Source organism: Tachyglossus aculeatus, chromosome 21 (assembly GCF_015852505.1).
Source record: "Tachyglossus aculeatus isolate mTacAcu1 chromosome 21, mTacAcu1.pri, whole genome shotgun sequence".
Classification (NCBI taxonomy): Eukaryota; Metazoa; Chordata; class Mammalia; order Monotremata; family Tachyglossidae; genus Tachyglossus; species Tachyglossus aculeatus.
The window spans coordinates 6,518,148-6,533,632 of NC_052086.1; positions in this window are offsets into that span (position 1 = coordinate 6,518,148).

Consider the following 15,485-nt stretch of genomic DNA (forward strand, 5'->3'; position numbering starts at 1 on the left):
TACTTCACTCCTCTGGGCCTCACTTCCCTCATCTGGAAAATGGGGATGAAGAGTATGAGCCTCATGTGGGACAAGGACTGTGTCCAACCTGATTAACTTGTATCCCCAGTGATTGAACAGACCTTAGCACATAGCAAGCACTTAAGAAGCAGCGTGGCTCAGTGGAAAGAGCACGGGCTTTGAAGTCAGAGGTCATGGGTTCAAATCCCAGCTCTGCCAATTGTCAGCTAGGTGACTTTGGGCAAGTCACTTAACTTCTCTGGGCCTCAGTGATCTCATCTGTAAAATGGGGATTAAGACTGTGAGCCCCCTGTGGGACAACCCGATCACCTTGTAACCTTCCCAGCGCTTAGAACAGTGCTTTGCACATAGTAAGTGCTTAATAAATGCTATCATTATTATTATTATTAAGTACCATAATAATCTTTATTATTATAGTATAGTATAATTTAGTATAATTATAATTTAGTAGTATAGTATAATTTATAGTAATTATCTTTATTACTATAAACACCCAGACTCCCTCCACCTCAGACTTCCAACTACATCATTGTATAGGGTAATAATAATTGTATTCATTAAGTGCGTACTAGGTGCAAAGCACTGGGTGAGAGTCAGATCAGACACAGCCTACTCCACACCAACCTACCTGCTCTCTTCTCCTGCTTTTCCCCCCCATTCACTGCCTTTGCTCCTCCCAAGCCAACCTCCTCACCGACCCTCGCTCATGACTCCTCCATCTCTGTAGGGGAAGCAGATGGCCTAATGGATAGAGCCCGGGCCTGGGAGTCAGAAAGACCTGAGTTCTAATCCTGACTCTGCCACGGGTCTGCTGGGTGACCTTGGGCAAGTCATTTCACTTCTCTGGGCCTCAGTTCCCTCATCTGTAAAATGGGGATGAAGACTGTGAGCCCCATGTGGGACAGGGGCTATGTTCAACCAGATCACTTGTCTCTATCCCAGCACTTAGTACAGTCCTTAACACATAGTAAGTGCTTAACAAATACCATCATCATCCATCTCCTCATTCCTTCTCTTCCCCCGGTTTGACACTCCCTCCCCAGCCCACATAAGACAGACCCCCAGCTCTCCCCACCCTCAAAGCCCTCCTGAAATCCCGCTGTCCAACATGCCTTTCCCAGATTAAATTCCCAGTCCTCTAAGCTCTTTCATCTCCTCAAATAACTCTAGCCCTGATGAACATACTTAAAGGCTCCTTAACATTCAAGTGTATATGCCCACTTCATTACTTATTTTGACAACTCTAGTTGTAAATTATTCTGTTCTTGCCTTAGAGAGTAAGCTTCTTTTGGGCAAGGAACCCAACACTTGGTTATTTAGAATTTCCCAAGCAACTACTACAGTGTAATCCATCAATAAATGCTACCACTACTACTACTACTTTTTTTTTTTTAAACAGTATTTGTTAAGTGCTTTCTATGGGCCAGACATTCCCCCTCTAAACTATATGCTCCTTGTGGGTAGGGAATGTGTCTGTTTATAGTAGTATGGTACTCTCCCAAGCACTTAGTACAGTGCTGTGCACACAGTAACTGCTCAGTAAATACGATCAACTAAGCGCCGGGGTAGAGGCAACCTTATCAGGTTGGACACAGTCCCTTTCCCACATGGGGTTCATAGTCTTATTTCATTCATTCAATCACATTAATTGAACACTTACTGTGTGCAGAGCAGTGCACTAAGCACTTGGGAAGTACAAATCAATTCCTTATTCCTTCCTCATTTTACAAAACTAAAGCCCTGATCTAAATGTTATGGTAGATACAGTCCCTGTCCCACAGGACTCTGTCAGTCTTAAGTAGGTGGGGGAACAGATAATGAATCGCTGTTTCACAGATGAGGAAACTGAGGCACTGAAATACACCTCAGAGCAATTGGGATCTTCTAAAATGGAACAACACTGGGCAAGGAAGGGCCGAGGAAGACCGAGGGGAAGAGGAATTTGAAATCATTCCTTTATTCGGGATTTCCCAAGCACTTGGAACAGTGTGTGGCACAAAGTGCGCATTCAATAAATACTACTGCTGCTATCCCACCTTGACATGATGCTAAAGGACTTGTTAAATTGTCATCAGCCCTGAGCATCAGGGAACTCCATGCCCTTCTATCAATCAGCGGCATTTATTGAGTGCTTATTTATGTACGAGGAGCTCCCTGGGTCGACTAGGTATAGTGTGTGGTGTGTTGGATGGGGAGAGAAAGAGGGGAGTTTAGAAATCAGATGGCCTGGCTCATACCCCCAGGAAGCTGACAGTCTGAAGAAGGGAGCTGGCCTAGTCTCTATCCAACTCGCATGCAGAGCACTGTACAAAGCACTTGGAAGAGCACAATAGAAACAAAAGATGCAGTCCCTGCCCTTAAGGAGCTCACAATGTAGCTAGGGACTGCCTGATGGTCTCCCTCAGGGAGCGATTTTTCCAGGACCAGAGTTTCAGAGCAAGCTAGAACAGAAAAATCCCATCTTTTCAAGAGTCTGAGTTAGAGAAGCAGCGTGGCTCAGTGGAAAGAGAACGGGCTTTGGAGTCAGAGGTCGTGGGTTCAAATCCCTGCTCCGCCAATTGTTAGCTGTGTGACCGGGCAAGTCACTTAACTTCTCTGTGCCTCAGTTACCTCATCTGTAAAATGGAGATTAAGACTGTGAGCCCCCCGTGGGACAACCTGATCACCTTGTAACCTCCACAGTGCTTTGCACATAGTAAGTGCTTAACAAATGCCACCATTATTATTAAAGTGTCCTGCCCCATCCAATCTTCCATTCTGTCAGACTCTTCTCTTGCTCCAAAAGGCCTAACACAGCCTTAAAGCCTCCTCAAAAACCACTAGCCCCTTCACCAATCTCACTAGCCAAGAGAAGAGTGGATCCAAATGGTCTCACCCGCTTGTTATTTCATCTTTTCGAATCCTTTTTTGGGTGCATGCATCCCGGCCTTAACGTTTTCCAGGCTATGGCTGCTCTGGCCCTTACTGTATGCAGAAACAGTAACTTAGCTTCAGTAAGCCCCTTGTTAAAGGCTTCTCCCTTTTGTAATCCTATCAGGCTAACCAAAAGGAGTTTGTTCTGAAATAGAGACTCCCATTTTGTAACCTGGCTTCTTCTAAGAGATCCCTCCGTGCACACTTCAACCCTTCAGCGACAAAAGGCAGATCTTACTTGTGCTGGAGCAACTAACAAAAGACAGCAGTGTGTTTGGGTTAGCCAGTAGGGGGTTAATGAAAATCCTAAACCCAAAGGACTCCTACCTTATCTGCAATCATGAATTTATTGAAGAATGTGTTAATGTGCTTGGATTGCATTCATCTAGGGTTAGAGCTTTTCAAATTCTTCCCCCACCCTCCCCCCTGCTTTCCATCCCTCCCCAGAAAACTCACAATGCTGTTTAAACAAAGGACTGCCCACACAAAGAACAAATTTACACAGTAAAGTTTTCTTGCGAGCTCCCGAGCAGGGTCTGGAAGAATTCCAGCTTTATAAAGAGAAAGGGGAGGGGCGCAGAATTTTACAGAGGGGAGAAAAGAAATAGAAGAAAAATTCCCACCTCTTGAAGCCCAGAGAGAGAATTCTTGCCAGTTAAAACATCCCCCCTGAGGAATAAGCTTCTCTCAGGACCTCTCCCCAGTGTGTAGGTCTCAACTGACTTATTTTGCAAGTAGGCTTTGTTTTATTGTTTTATTGCTTAAAATTTTCCCAATGGGATCTTTGTTTCAGGGTTGAGGGTCAAAGCTTGATTTTTTTTTTTCCTCCAGGGGAGAGAAGCCACTGGCCCTGGGAATGAGGGCACAGAGGGACCCAGGAGTTCTTAGAGGAGCTTAGCCAGGTAGTGTCAATCACCCCCAAGGTACAGAGGGGGCCAGCTCACAGGCCTGAAGAACAAGTGAGGTGTACGTTTTTGGACTCTCTCTGGACACTAACTGTTGAGAGGATGTTAGAAGCTAAGTCAACACTACACATCAGAACAGAAGGGAGAGGCTTAGGCAGCATGTCCTCCAGGATGAGGATGGAGTGGGGAGACACGAGTTCTAGTCCCAGCTCCATCACCAGTCTGCTGTGTGATTTTGGGGGAAGGCGCTTAACTTCTCTGAGCCTCCTTTCCCTCAACCGAGAAATGAGGATAGGATACTGGCTTCCTCAATGCTCGCTGCAAAAATAACTCCTCCTGCTTCAAAACTGGGATAAACAGGTGGTATAGTTTCAGGGAACACAAGAAAAGCCCATACCCCTCTCACAAAAAAAAAAAAAAGAAATTAAGGACAAGAGAAGCCTAGACATGCCACTGTGGATCAGAGCAGTCACCGCTGACCTAATATTCTGCCTTCAAATGGGACAACCAAGAACATTTGGAGAATAAATTCTCTGCGTACAGGAAGCAGATCTTGTGATTCTATGGTACTATCCCAAGTGCTCAGTGGAGTGCACCACACCTAGAGGCGCTCAGTATGTACTATTCCTAGCTGGTCAAATGGTTGTCGTCTTGGTATCCACTTTGTGGGGCTGGACGTCCTGTGAACATTGTGCTGGGCAGGAGCTGGGTGTGTGGTTTTTCCGAAACTACAATTCCCACTAGAACCTCTTGCCCAGGCAGGAATCAAAGTTACCTCCATAGCCAAAGGGATTGTGTCTCTCTATTGCTGAATTGTACTTTCCAAGTGCTTAGTACAGTGTTCTGCAAGCAGTAAACTCTCAATAAATACGACTGAATGAACTCCCCCACCTCAATCAATCAGTGGTATTTATTGAGTACTTACTCCCTCTAGACTGCAAGCTAGTTATGGGCAGGAAATGTATTAACTAATTCTGTTGTACTCTCCCAAGCGCTTAGTACAGTGCTGTGCTCATAGTAAGTACTTGACAAATACCACTGATTGATGGATTACAGAGCATTGTGCTGAGTGCTTGGGAGAGCACAATATCTATTCCAGTGCTTAACATACTCAGTGCTCAATTAACACCATCATTAATAATTCTTCTCCTCACCATATGATAAAGGTCAAAAACTGACACAAAAACAAAGACAAAAACCCCAAGTTGAAAACTAACAACAGAAGTCAACCCAACAGCAGAGACCATGGGCTAGGTGGTGATAAATTCATTCATTCAATTGTATTTGAGCACTTATTGTGTGCAGAGCACCGTACTAAGCCCTCAGGAGAGTACACTATAAATGATACAGACACATTCCCTGTTTTCCAACCTAATAATAGTGGTATTTGTTAAGCACTTACTCTGTGTCAAGCAGTGTATTAAGCATTGGGATAAATACCAGATGCAGATATTAGGATAGAGAAGCAGTGTGGCTCAATGGAAAGGCCACGGGCTTTGGAGTCAGAGGTCACGGGTTCAAATCCCAGCTCCACCAATTGTCAGCTGTGTGACTTTGGGCAAGTCACAACTTCTCTGGGACTCAGTTACCTCATCTGTAAAATGGGGATTAAGACTGTGAGCCCCCTGTGGGACAACCTGATCACCTTGTAACCTCCCCAGCGCTTAGAACAGTGCTTTGCACATAGTAAGCACTTAAATAAATGCCATCATCATCATTATTATTATTATTATTATTATTATACTCAGGTCAGACATAGTCCCTGCTCCACAAGGGGCTCACAATCTGAAAGGGAGGGTCGGCAGGTATTGAATCCCTATTTTACAAAAGAAGAAACAGAGGCACAGAGAACTGAAGTGACTTGCTCAAGGTCACACAGCAGGCAAGTGGCAGAGCAGGGATAGGAATCCAGGTCCACCGGCTGCCATCCCTGGGCTCTTTCCGCTAGGCCCCGCTGTCGATTAACCTTACTTTGACAGCTACCAAATCCCCTGCCCCACAGTCAGGGGAACTGGTGATTAGTATTAAACAAAATCTGAAACAACTGACAGATCATGTTTAGTACCAATGAAGAGAATCTTGGTCTCTTTCTAATTCGTCTGCAAGAGGGTTGGCTTCATCCCCCTCCACACAGAAGCCGCGATTGCAGAGTCAGATCTGAACGTCACCTCCCCAGGAAAAAAAAAAAACAAAAAAACCCAACACCGAGGTTATAATGACATATGATGGCACTAAGTGGGAGCAAATAAGAGCTAAGGAGGCTGGGAGACAGTATGGAGCCTGAGGCATTCTTAGAGTGGATCTCAGGCTGAAGAGAGGAGACACTGCTTAATGAGACACACCGAGAACAGTCTGCCAGATCAGGGTTAGAGAGAGTGGCATCACCAGACTGTGCTGGAAAAACATCAAGCTTCTCCTCCAAGATCCTGGGACCCCTGGAGACTCAGGTGGCTGAAAACAACTTTTTTTCTTCTTTTTTTAAAAGGAGTTGGGGTGTGGGAGAAGAGTGGAGGGAGAAAGAGCACTCTCCAGATCAATCAGGCATTCATGACAGTCACCCAGACTTTGTGCAGAAGGGCCTCTCTCAAAACTTATACAGGAGTTGGGCATATGAGATCATTCTGGACAGCATCTTTTTTCGGGGGGGGAGGGGGAAACGGTTGGGAAGGGTGGTGTGTGTGTACAGGTAGGAGGGGAGGGGGAGATGGACTTTCTTTAGGCCCTTTTACACCTCAGTCCTCCACAGCTATCACCAGCAATCACACTGCTGGAGAGATCGTGTCACCCGCTGTACAAGATCCAAGTGTCACCAGCACGCTCCTCAGCACGAAAAGCAAACAAACCATGAATGTTGACTGTGGCTGAAAACCAAGCATCACAGAGAAGGGAAAAGATCAATGTCTACAGACGTTAAAGAGCTATTTGTAAATATTTTTCTGTCTGCCTCTCCTGTTAGAGTGCAAGATCCTTGCAGGCAGGGACCACAGTACTCTCCCAAGTGCTTGGTACAGGGTTTTACACATACGGGGAGCTTAAACAAACATCATTACTACTGGAATACTAATTAGGGAATTTGTTAAGCCTTTACTCTGTGTCAGTGAGAAGCAGTGTTGTCTAATGGTTGGAGCACAAGCCTGGAAGTCAAAAGAAACTGACTGTGAGCCCCTTGCTAGACAAGGACTGATCCGATCTAATTCACTTGTATATGCCCCAGCACTTTGAACAGTGTTTGAGATGTAGTTTAACAATCTGGGGTCTAATCCCAGATCTGCCACTTGCCTGCTGTGTGACTCTAGGCAAGTCATTTTACTGAGCTTCAGTTATCTGTAAAATGGGGATTAAGAAGCAGCATGGTACATTGGAAAGAGCACGGGCTTTGGAGTCAGAGCTCATGGGTTCAAATCCTGGCTCCGCCAATTGTCAGCTGTGTGACTTTGGGCAAGTCACTTCACTTCTCTGGGCCTCAGTTACCTTGTCTGTAAAATGGGGATTAAGACTGTGAGCCCCCAGTGGGACAACCTGATCATCTTGTAACCTCCCAGTGCTTAGAACAGTGCTTTGCACATAGTAAGTGGTTAATAAATGCCATTATTATTACTAAGATTGTAAACCCCATGTGAGACATGGACTGTGTCCAACCAGATTAGCCTACCCCAGTGCTTAGTACAGTGCCTGGCACATAATAATTGCTTAATGCATACCTTTTTTTTTAAAAAAAAAAAAAGCATAGATCAACCCTCACAAGCCTGGAATTGAAGGAAAAAAAATGTGTACTGCCAGGCTAGGAGAATTTGGAGTTGGAACCTCAAGGCCTGAGGCCTAGTTTTAACTATACTGGTTATTAGCTGTGGCAGCTTGGCAAGATCGTAATCTTTGTCTCTCTGGAGCCACCTGTGTAAGAGTCCCAGCCCACAGGAGAACAATCCAGCAAGAGGAGGTGAAGTGGAAACAGCTGGGAAAACTCTGAGCCAAAAGAACAGGCCAATGGATCAACAGGGAGGGGCAGGGGAGCCAGGCAAAGGGAATTCGCAGGAGAGGGGAATTTAAAGGGCCAGAAATAAAGACAGAAAAAAACAGTAGGCGGGGAATGATCATTATGATACTTGTTAAGCGCTTTCTATGTGCCTAGCTCTGATCTAAGTGCTGGGGTAGATACAAGTTAATCAAGTTGAATACAGTGCCTGTCCCAAAAGGGGCTCACACTCTTAATCCCCATTGTACAGATGATGTCACTGAGGCCCAGAGAAGTAAAGTGATTTGCCCAATATCACACAGCAGACTTGTGGCTGCATTGGGATTAAAACCCAGATCCCTCTAACTCCCTGGCCTGTGCACTATCCACTAAGCCACAGGGAAGAGGGAAACTCTGAAAAACCTCGTTGTGGGCAGGGAATGTATATCATCTCAGTTACACTGTACTCTCCCAAGTACTTAGTATAGAGAAGCAGCATGGCTCAGTGGAAAGAGCACGAGCTTTGGAGTCAGAGGTCATGGATTCAAATCCCAGCTCCGGCTGCATTGGGATTAAAACCCAGATCCCTCTAACTCCCTGGCCTGTGCGCTATCCACTAAGCCACAGGGAAGAGGGAAACTCTCTGAAGAAGCTCCTTGTGGGCAGGGAACTTGTATCATCTCAGTTACACTGTATTCTCCCAAGCACTTAGTATAAGAGAAGCAGCATGGCTCAGTGGAAAGAGCACGGGCTTTGGACTCAGAGGTCATGGATTCAAATCCCAGCTCCACCAATTGTCAGCTGTGTAACTTTGGGCAAGTCACTAAACTTCTCTGGGCCTCAGTAACCTCTTCTGTAAAATGGGGATTAAGACTGTGAGCCCCTCGTGGGACAACCTGATCACCTTGTAACCTCCCTAGCGCTTAGAACAGTGCTTTGCACATAGTAAGCGCTTAATAAATATCATCATCAGTATTATTACAGTGCTCTGCACACAGTGGAAGCAGCTTGGTCAAGTGGATAGAGTATGTGCCTGGGTTCTAGTCCTGACTCTGCTCCTTGTGTGCTGTGTGACCTTGGCCAAGTCACTTCGCTTCTCTGTGCCTTAGTTACCTCAACTACAAAATGGGGATCAAGACTGTGAGCCCTATGTGGGCCAGGGACTGTATCCAACCTAATTTGTTTGATTCTACCTCAGTGCTTAGAACACTGCCTGGCACATAACATATACCACAATTACTATTATTACTACACCATGTAAGTACGCTCTGATTGAAAACCTAAAGGGGAGGCTCTTCAGCATGGAGGTGGAAGCTTTGAGGTGGCCTCAGGGCAAACGCTGGCCAAGACTGATGGCTAGTAAGGGAGAATAGTAATAGCCCCAGTTTTTGTTAAGCACTAATTGAGTGCTAAGCACTGGGGTAAATATAAGATAATCAACTCATAATTCCCGGGCCCACACTGGAGCCAGGAAAACCAGTAAGTATTGTCATTTTTACCACAGAGAGAACTGAAACCTAGAGAATCAATTGGTGGTATTTATTGAGCGCATACTATCAGATAGATAGTTGTGGTTAAAGTAAAAAAAAAAACAAAAAACAGAACACGTAGGGAATCCATACTGCAAATTTACTTACCTAAGAGAAGTTAAAGGACTTAACGCAGGTCATCTAATGAACAAGTAGTAGCATAGCCGCTTCAGAACCGAGGCCTCCTGACTCCTCCTTTTTCCACTAGAAGGTGAGGAAAGCCTCACGTACAAGCAGCCTGGTTTGGCCTACAGCCCCTCTGGCACAACTGGCCCTAAAGCCGGAAGAAGGGAAAATGAGGAGTGGCAAGTGGGTGTTCCAAGGAAAGTGGAAAAAGTGGGATGGGAGGGGAGAAGCAGTGCAATTAAGAGTAAATGGAAACTCCTGAAAGAGGAGGTAGTTAAGGGTGGAGGCGATTCCTCTAAATACTACAGAACCCAAGCAGTGGAACACAATATCTAGGAGGCCTTCATAGAAAAAAAAAAGCTAGATATGATCTTGACATGAGATAGATATGAGAAGCAGCGTGGCTCAGTGGAAAGAGTCCGGGCTTTGGAGTCAGAGGTCATGGGTTCAAATCCCAGCTCCACCACTTGTCAGCTCTGTGACTTTGGGCAAGTCACTTAACTTCTCTAGGCCTCAGTTATCTCATCTGTAAAATGGGGATTAAGACTGTGAGCCCCACGTGGGACAACCTGATCATTTCATAACCTCCTCAATGCTTAGAACAGTGCACTGCACATAGTAAGCACTTAATAAATGCCATTATTATTATTATCATTATTATATTTCTTCAGGAAACAAGAGCATGGATAGCAAGGACACAAAATCAACACAACAAATAACTGGAGGGCTTCTCTCTGGTGAGAGGATTGAGGCCTCCAACAGAAGTGAAGGTCTTTCGGTACCACATGGGGAGGAAGTGGGTGAGAGCTACAGGATGTGTGCTAATACTGGACACTGAAACAGGAAGGGAAAATGTTGAAGATGATTTTTTCATCATTTATTCATTAATTCATTCATATTTGAGAGCTTACTGTGTGCAGAGCACTGTACTAAGCACTTGGGAAGTACAAGTTGGAAACATATAGAGACGGTCCCTACCCAACAGCGGCTCAAGTCTAGAAGGGGGAGACAGACAACAAAACAAAACATATTAACAAAATAAAATAAATAGAATAAATATGTACAAATAAAATAGAGTAATAAATATATACAAACATATATACATATATACAGGTGCTGTGGGGAGGGGAGGGAGGTAAGGTTGGGGGATGGGGAGGGGAAGGAGGGGACTCAGTCTGGGAAGGCCCCCTGGAGGAGGTGAGCTCTTAGTAGGGCTTTGAAGGAAGGAAGAGAGCTAGCTTGGTGGATGTGCAGAGGGAGGGCATTCCAGGCCAGGGGGATGTCGTGGGTCGGGGGTCAACAGCAGAACAGGCGAGAACAAGGCACAGTGAGGAGATTAGTGGTAGAGGAGCGGAGGGTGCAGGCTGGGCTGTAGAAGGAGAGAAGGGAGCTGAGGTAGAAGGGGGCGAGGTGATGGAGAGCCTTGAAGCAGAGGGTGAGGAGTTTTTGCCTGATAAGCAATCGATCATCAGCAATTGAAGGATCAATTGCTAGTTGTCAATCCCTTAATGTTAAATCATCCCCACCGGGCTGATCTATCCGCTAACAATGTCACCAAAATCTCATGTACTTTACTTTTTAGTGTCTCTCTCCCCGGCTAAATGGTACGCTCTTTGAGGTCAGGGAACACACCTACTAACTCTACTGTATTCTCCCAAGTGTTTAGTAGAAGGGTCTGCATGCTATAGGTGTTCAATAAATTGTTACAGATACTTTTCAATAATAAATTGATAGTACTTAATGATTGATTGAAAACTATCTGTAACCTTAAAACCAAAACTAGCCCTAGCGCTCACCCTAGTTCTAGCTCTGGTTCCAAAGTTAATGGAAGCACAGGAAGCAAAAGGTTATCAAGTTGAATTCCTCCTAATGTGTTCATTTTCAAATGAAGCAGATGGTTTAACCTTTGCTTACTTTTCCTTTCATCTGTGTAGCTTGAACCTCTCATTTTTCTAACTTTAAGAAGTAGCATGGACTAGCAGAAAAAGTCTGGGGCTTGGGAGCCAGACATCCTGGGTTCTAATCCCAGCTCCATCACTTGTCTTTCTGGGTGACCTTGGACAAGCCATTTAACTCTTCTGTATCACAGTTTCCTCATCCATAAAATCAATCAACCAATTGTATTTATTGAGCACTTACTGTGGGCAGAGCACTGCACTAAGCGCTTGGGAGAATATGAGGATTCAATACCTGTTCTCCCCTACTCTTAGACTGTGAGCCCCAGCACTGATTATCTTGTGTCTACCCCACTGCTTAGTATGGTGTTTGGTACATAGACAGCGCTTAACAGTACCATTATTACTATTAACACTTTCTAGGCCTTTCTACCTATATTCCTACAAAACTCAGCTAATAAATTCTTAAATAATCCTTCAGCATGCCAAAACACTTTCTTTTGCTCCCCACACCCTCCTATCCTGTAACTATTTCTCCCTCCTTTAGCAAAATGCTACAGGTTTGAAAGCATAGTTTACCCACTCTTTTAAATTCTTTTCAACATTTTCCCTAAAAAAACAAAAACCAACCAAAAAAACCCTCACGTCAAAATGCCAACAGAAGATGTTTTAGAATTCAGACACAGCCTGATGTTTATCTAAGGTACAAATGACCTGATTGGCTCTGCCTGGGTCATACAGATCTCTTGGTTCTTGCACATATGGTCCCCTTAATCAAGAATGATTTTAAAGCTTTCTAAACAAATTATCTTTAAAAGCTTTCCTGACTTCTGAGAGGAGGTAAGATATAAATATTACCACGTACAACTTCTCCCCTTTCCCGGGGTTTATATATAAACAACTGTTTTACTTTATCCAAGGCCTTCTATCGACTGGCTCGTCACTGTTTGGGAGAGACGGCTTGGTCTCTGTTGAGATAAACAGGTGAGCCCTAATTGGGCCTTCCTAGGCAATCATAAAATCCAAGATTTTTGTTTTGTTGTTGCTAACACAAAACTCATACCATTCCCGCACTCTTATGCAATCCTGTTGATGCATCATTTGGCAAGGATTTGGAGAGTATTTCATTGGAAAAGAAAAATAAGGGAAACAAAACATATGACAAAAATTAAATGCCACACTAACTTCAGTTCTGTTTTCCAGTATTTTCAGCTGTCATAATATACCAGCAAACAGACTTACTCCCCCGTGCTTTGAAATAGATTGGAAGTGTCTGGTAAACTTCCAGACCTTTCAAAATGCTGGCCCTCCAACTGGGCCAGATTCACTCCCGGTATAATTCACTCAAATTCCTGCTTTAGACTCGCAGCTCTCCCCAGAGGAAACTTACACCAACTCCGAGGTGAGCTCATGGGTAGCTTTCGATGCTGGTTGCTTCTGGGCTGAGTGAAAGGACTGCATTCTGGGAAGGATTTCCCCTCTCCCCTTCACACCCTCCTCTGCCCACCCGAAACCCCATCACCTCTCTAATTCAGCCCCATCGCCCCAAGTCACATTGGCCTGATAGCTGCCTCCATTTGCACATAATAATAATAATTATAATAGTAGTAATAATGCTATTTGTTAAGCACTTATTATGGGGCAAGCACTGTACTAAGCGCTGGGGCTGATCCAAAATCACTGGGTCCCACATGGGGCTCACAGTTTAAGTAGGAGGGAGAACAGGGATTGAATCCCCAGTTTGCAGATGAGGGAACTGAGGCCCAAAGACGTGTAGTGACTTGCCCAAGGTCACACAGAAGAGCCAGGATTAGAAAACCAGGTCCTCTGACTCCTAGGCCTGGGATCTTTCCAGTAGACCACGCTATATCCCAGGCTGTTTATGTACTTATACCTTTCCTCAACATATACATCTGTATGCACACTGAGTCATTTATTGCTATCTCTTCCTGACATATTTGGGCTACTCTCTGTTATCTCTTTGTTCTTCTCCCTATTCCCTTTACCCTGGAAATACTTTCAGTGGGTGTCCCCCATTAGACTGATTTAGACTGAAGAAGCTCCTTGTGGGCAGGGAACATGTCTAACATCTCAGTTATACTGTACTCTCCCAAGTGCTAGTACAGTGCTCTGCACAGTGGAATCAGCTTGATAAATATGACTGATTAATTGGTATACCCTTTTCCAATGCTTAGAACAGTTCTCTGCACACAGTAACTGCTTAATCATACTATGGGCACTACTCCAATCAATCAAATTAATTGATTGATGTCCCCCCTCCCCTTCACACCCTCCTCAGCCCACCAGAAACCCCATCTGCTCTCCAATTCATCCCCATCACCCCAAGTCACATTGGCCTGATAGCTGCCTCCCCTTGCACACAACAATATTATAATACTAGTAGTAATGCTATTTGTTAAGCACTTATTATGGGGCAAGCACTGTACTAAGCGCTGGGGCTGATCCAAAATCATTGGGTCCCACACGGGGCTAGTGGAATCAGTTTGGTCTAGTGGATCTAGAGTATGGGCCTGGGAGTCAGAAGGACCTGGGTTCTAGTCCTGACTCTGCCCCCTGTCTGCTGTGTGACCTTCGGCAAGTCACTTCACTTCTCTGTGCCTCAGTTACCTCTTCCCCGACTAAGCCTTCCTTTCCTCTTCTCCCACTCCCTTGTGTCACCCTTACTTTCTTACTGACTTACCCACACACACTCCTAGCCCCACAGCAGTTATGTATATATGTAATTAATTTCTTTCTCTTAATGTCTGTCTCCCCTTCTAGACTGTAAGCTCCTTGTGGGCAGGGAATGTGTCTGTTATATTTTTGCATTGTACTCTCCCAAGTGCTTAGCACAGTGGTCTACACACAGTAAGCACTCAATAAATTGATTGGAGTAGTACCCAAAGTATGATTAAGCAGTTACTGTGTGAAGAACTGTTCTAAGCATTGGAAAAGAGTATACAAATCAGTCAATCAATCATATTTATCAAGCCCTTACTAAGTGCAGAGCATTGTACTAAATGATCGGGAGAGTACAATATAACATGAGGCAGCAAGGCCTAGTGGAAATGGCCCGGGCCTGGGTGACACAGGATCTAGGTTCTAATCCCAGCTCTGCCGATTGGTTGCTGTGTGACCTTGGGCAAGTCACTTAACTTCTCTAGACCTCAGTTTCTTCAATCTTATAATGGGGACTAAATGCTACTCCCTTCTATACACAGAAAGGGTTAGGTATCACTTCTCTTTAAATGTGCCTTTTCAGGCTAGGACTAGGGGACTCTTTGATAATAATAATAACAACAATAATAGTAATTGTGGTATTTGTTAAGCACTTACTACGTGCCAAACATTGTTCTAAGCACTGTGGTAGATACAGAATAATGGGGTTGGACAGATTCCCTGTCCCACATAGTCCAGTCTTAAACCCCAGTTTACAAATGAGGGAACTGAGGCATAGAGAAGTGGAGTAACTTGCCCAAGATCACACAGCAGGCAAGTGGCAGGGCTGAGATTAGAACCCACATCCTCTGACTCCTAGGCTCGTGCTCTTTCCACTAGGTTGTGCTGCTTCCTATTTGATCTTTGACCCAAGTTTCGTTGGGACAATAAAAACTGCCAAAGCCCTTGACACCCAAGTTTTGGCTTAGAGATGATTAGATGGATGCAGGAATGCATCAGTTCTCCTACCTAACAAGATGCCCTGCTGGGGTGGAAGAGGTGGGAGGCAGACGGGTAGGATGACCATCTGTCCGGCTCTATACCGGGCAGTCTAGCTTACAGCTGGGCCATCCTTCATCTGGTACAGGAGGGGCACTGGATGCCTCTGTGTCTGGTGCCTTCATCTTCATTTCCCAGCCCGCCTCCACCGCAGCTCCTGCAGCCGAGTGCCGTGGCTCAGAAGCGGAGTCCATGTTCCCGATGAGCCGGGAGAAGAGTTCAATCGCTCTGGAGCAAGTTGGAGATCCTGGGGAGAAACACCTTAGGATCGGGCAAACTTTTGCAAAATGTTTGTGACATCATTATGCCACCATAAATCCCTGGCATGAAGCCACAACTGTATCTGCTGCCTGGAATCTGCTGGTTCTAGATCTGGCCCCCAAATTCATTAGCATCACCATTTCACTAGGACCTGGGTTCTAATCCT